Source organism: Canis lupus, unplaced genomic scaffold, assembly GCF_048164855.1.
Source record: "Canis lupus baileyi unplaced genomic scaffold, mCanLup2.hap1 Scaffold_256, whole genome shotgun sequence".
Lineage (NCBI taxonomy): Eukaryota > Metazoa > Chordata > Mammalia > Carnivora > Canidae > Canis > Canis lupus.
In genome coordinates, this window is record NW_027326503.1 from 84,023 (window position 1) to 88,980 (window position 4,958).

Below are 4,958 nucleotides of genomic sequence, written 5' to 3' on the forward strand. Positions count from 1 at the left end.
AGGGGGTGCACCGTTCCTGGAGGTACTGCAATACCAGGTCGATGCGCGGAGTGGACGGAGCAAGCTCCTATTCCATCTCCCTGCTCCAAAAATCCATTTAATATATTGTCCTCGGATAGAGGACGTATCAGATATTAAACTGATAAGAACAGATACTACACTTGATCTTAGCCAAAAGGCCGAGAAGCGATACCGCCGCGCACCCCCCCGCGCACGCCCTCCCGACGACGTCCACCTTACACTCACGGTGACTCGCCTCCCGCTCCGCCCACGTCCCGCTCCCCCCGCTTCTCCCACCGTGGCACGGGCGGCACTAGCCGCTAGGCTCTCCTGAGCCCTTGTAAAGTCTCTTCCTTTTAAAAGACAAACGATGCGTCCGTCGTCGCGTCGTCGCCGGCCCCGCAAGGCCCTTCCTAATTTGAATGGCCCGCCCCTCCGCGCGCGGAGCCCTAGAGGCGCGGCGGGCGGCGGAACCCGGCTGCGGGCCAGGCGCCCTCGGCTTCCCGCTTTGGCCCGCCTCGGGGGAGGGCCGTGGAACCGGGCGTGGGGCTGGCGCCGGGGGCTGGCGCGGAGTCGTCCCAGGGCCCAGGAGGCTCCTCACGTCGTCACTGCGGGACCCTACAGGCTGGCTGGGGCCAGGGCGTGGGGAGCCCAGAAGCGCCTGGCTGGCGTCACCTGCCAAGGGCTCCAGACACCAGTTGGGACCCGAGACCGGGCCCTGAACGGGTGGCCTCCCTACCGCCCCATCGGGAGGGCTCCCTGGGCATCTACCTAACCCCCTGGGCCTCCGTTTCCCCAGGGCAGAAGTGGCCACCTTCCTACGTTCCCTCCTTCGTGGGACTGAGGGAAGGCCGAGGTAGCTCGTGACCTGACCTGGGGGTTTGAGTGGTCCAGGATGTGGGTCCTAGGTGCCACGAGGTACCAGTGGAGGCGTCGTGCCTGTGACACCGAAACGAGTGAGCCGCGTGCGCTATACCGTAGCCAGACGCTTCTCCTCGGCTGGGCCAGACTTGCGCTCAGCGCTCTCTTCGCGTCCAACTTGCAGAGTTTACCTGCGGAAGGAGGGAAGGAGCGGTGGAGGCAGAGGTTAGGCAACTGGCCCGAGACCACACAGCTTGGCGAGTGCAAGGGGCAGGCTAGGCCGAGGAAGCCGGGGGCGCCGACAAACGAGGAATGGTTCTTCTGAGTCAGGCCCACGAGGAGACTGAGCATTGCCGATGCTGACACACGGGTCCTCTGGGGTCCTCTGCCCGCTGCCTCCGCCGACGGGACGCGGGCGGGGGTGGGGGGTGGGGCGGGTGCGCCCCGGAGCGTGGAGCTGGCGTGCGTGGGCGCTAAGCCCTGCGGACCTGTGGGACCTAGCGAGTCACCTGGCCTCCTCCGTCAACCCTTCCATCTGACATCTCTAAACCGGGAGATGATGAGATGACAACTTATCAGACATGATTATTAGCAGTAAGGATACAGGCTTCTTTCTTTTTTTTAAGATTCAATTCATTCATTCATTCATTCTTTCATGCATGCATGTATGTATGTATGTATGTATGTATGTATGTATGAGAGACCGAGGGGGAGAGAGAGGCAGAGACATAGGCAGGGGGAGGAACGGGCTCCCTCCCAGGAGCCCCATGCACGACTCGATCCCAAGACCCGGGATCACCACCTGGGCCACAGACTGACTGACGCTCAACCGCTGAGCCACCCAGGTGGCCCACGACACATGTTCCGCATACGGTATATCGGTGAGAACCAGACGCAGGCCAAAACCTGTCAGGCAGGTCCTTTCTCTGTAGCCTCCTCGTCTGGAAAGGGAGACTATCAACAGCTGGCAGAGAGTCCTGTGCTTCATCTTCCCTCATCCACCCAGGGCCCCTGCTTCTCCCTTACCTGGCTTCCCTGTATTCCACAGCACGGCGTCACTTGACATTTTATACATTTATTTATTGCCGTTTAGCCTCATAGCATGTAAGCTCTAGAACGGGGAGCTTGTTCTGTTTGGTGCACATTTATACCTCCAGCGCTTCCATCGAACAGAACGTGGCATACGCTGACTATATTTCATTGAGTAAACGAATCAGTAAATATTATATAATGTGACCCGTACCTATAGAAAGTGACTAGCCAACCTCTGGGCCTGTCGTAATCATGACTCTGCCTGGGTTCTAGTATAGTTCCGCTCCCTTCCACGCTCCTAAGGCCATCTTGTGCTCGCCAATTTAGCTTTGTAGCATTTCATCTTAGAATGAGGTGCTTTGGATTGCAGATATGCATGTTCTGTCAAGGAAAAGGAATATTTGGGATCCCTGGGTGGCGCAGCGGTTTGGCGCCTGCCTTTGGCCCAGGGCGCGATCCTGGAGACCCGGGATCGAATCCCACATCGGGCTCCCGGTGCGTGGAGCCTGCTTCTCCCTCTGCCTGTGTCTCTGCCCCTCTCTCTCTCTCTCTCTCTCTCTGTGACTATCATAAATAATTTTTTAAAAAAATGTACATAAAAAAAAGGAAAAGGAATATTTATCATCGTGAAGTAGTGATTTCCTATTCTAGGGGGCACCTGGTTGGCTGGGTCCTCCGAGCACGTGACTCTTAATATCGAGGTCATGAGTTCAAGTCCCACGCCTGATGTGGAGCCTAATGAAAAATAAACAAATAAAATACTTAAAGAAAAAGATTTTATTTATTTATTCGTGAGAGACACATAAAGAGTGTCAGAGACGGCAGAGGGAGAAGCTGGCTCCTCGCCAGGAGCCGGATGCGGGACTCTGTCCCAGGATCCGGGATCACCCCCGGAGCCAAAGGCAGATGTCCAACCACTGAGCTACCCAGGTGCCCTTAAATAAAATACTTTATTTTTCTTAAAAAATTTTATTTATTTATTCATGAGACACACACACACACACACACACACACACACACACACACAGAGGCAGAGACACAGGGAGAAGCAGGGAGAAGCAGGCTCCATGCAGGGAGCCCGACGTGGGACTCGATCCCGGGTCTGCAGTATCACGCTCTGGGCCGAAGGCAGGCACCAAACCCCTGAGCCACCGGGGCTGCCCTAAAATACTTTAAAAAATGGTTTATCGGGGCACCTGGGTGGCTCAGTTGGTTAGGCATCTCCCTTCGTCTCAGGTCTTGAGCCTAGGATCCTGGGATCGAGTTCTGCATCGGGCTCCCTGCGAGGAGCCTGTTTCTCCCTCTGCCTATGTCTCTGCCTCTGTCTCTGTGTCTCTTGTGAATAAATAGATAAATAATCTTTAAAAAAATAATAGAATCTTTAGAAAAATCACTCGAGGTGGGACAGTTTGCCACCTTGCTGCTCAAAGTGTGGTCCCTACCCCAGCAGCACCGGGGTCCCATGAGCATGTTGGAAATGCAGAGCCACAGAGTATTTAACAAGACTCTCCTGGAACGCACGTGTACCTTACGGGTTGACGAGCGTTCTGCTACAGGACTTGATGACTGAGGGAGAGAGACGGGAGCAGCAGCAAACATAGTTTTTAGGATCTCAGCTCTCACAACCAATATACGCAACCCAATCTTCTCACCGCTCTTCTCTCACCTTTACCTTCTGAACCTCTGAGGAGAGTCTGCAAAGCAGTTTCCACAATCTTCTGGTGGTCAGACAGAGAAAAGGAGGGTGCCCAGAACACAGGAGGCAAGGTTTCGTTTTTTCTTTTTAAGTTGTTAGTGACTCAGAGCCTCCAAGAACTGTGGCTGGGATAATAAAAAAGCCTTAATGCTCCTGGAGAGAGACGAACAAAGAAGCGTGGAGCTGTCACACTGCGTTTCTTTGACACGTGTCGGTGTTGATCCAAGCCTGAAAGCCCAGGATGTTACGCGTGGTGGTCAAGGCAGTGCATGGGCCCACAGAGCGCCTGCCCCCAGCCTCTCATCCCGAATATATTCAGGATCCTGGGACTAAAATAGCAGGGCTTATGTGCTGGAGAGCAAGTTTCATGTCCCGCTAGATTAGATCTGTAATACTAGTGAGACTCAGAACCCAGAACGGGGCTTCACAAGTTGCCTGCCATTATTTAGCACCCACTGTGTGCCAGCTAATCCCTTCGTTTTCTGTTTTGGTCTTTCCACAATCCCAAAGGGAAAATGTTATCTATCATGTTTTTCACCTGAAGAAATCGAGGCTGCCAAGGACCACCGCCCAATATCTTCATTCAGCTTTCTTCCTCTTCCTCCTCTCACAGAATTAAGGGGACCCTTACTCTTGGCTGGTTGTTTTACATCTTGGTTATCGGTGGATCCTTATTCCCATCCACCATGTGAGGACGTGGGTCAGGGTTTATGATCTCCACTTAACAGATGGGAAAACTGAGCTTCAGAAAGAGATTTGAGCTAACTAGACGCGGAAACAGACTCAGGTGCATATGGCATGGCGGGGCGGGGCGGGGGGAGGGGGGGCGGGGGTTGCGTTGGCACGCACTGATTTAAGAAGCTGGAAAACACGCTCCCAAGAGCAGAATGTTGGGAGTCTGGCCCATTGTTTAAGATCCAAAGTGGGGGGCACCTGGATGGCACAGTCAGCTGCGTCCGACTGTTGGTTTCTGCTCAGGTCGTGACCTCAGGATCGTGAGATGAAGCCCCACAGCGGGGTGAGTCTTCAGCCAGGAGTCTGCTTAGATTTCTCTCGCCGTCTGCCCCTCCCCTCCCTTCCCTTCCAACAAATCAATAAATAAATCTTTTTTTTTTTAAATGTTTATTTATTTATGATAGTCACACACACAGAGAGAGAGAGAGAGAGAGAAAGAGAGAGAGAGGCAGAGACATAGGCAGAGGGAAAAGCAGGCTCCATGCACCCGGAACCCGACGTGGGATTGGATCCCGGGTCTCCAGGATCACGCCGTGGGCCAAAGGCAGGCGCTAAACCGCTGCGCCACCCAGGGATCCCAAGGATGCTTAACTCTTAGAAATCTTTAATTTCCAGTGAAAACTAAGAAGCAAGC

General features: G+C 54.0%; 1 non-coding gene across 1 annotated transcript; it reads right to left on the reverse strand.

Annotated features, from left to right (window-relative positions):
- On the reverse strand, positions 1–191 carry LOC140629791 (U2 spliceosomal RNA). The gene has a single exon (XR_012027613.1). It is a non-coding gene; the product is annotated as a U2 spliceosomal RNA (small nuclear RNA).
- Positions 192–4,958: the final 4,767 nt, after the last annotated feature.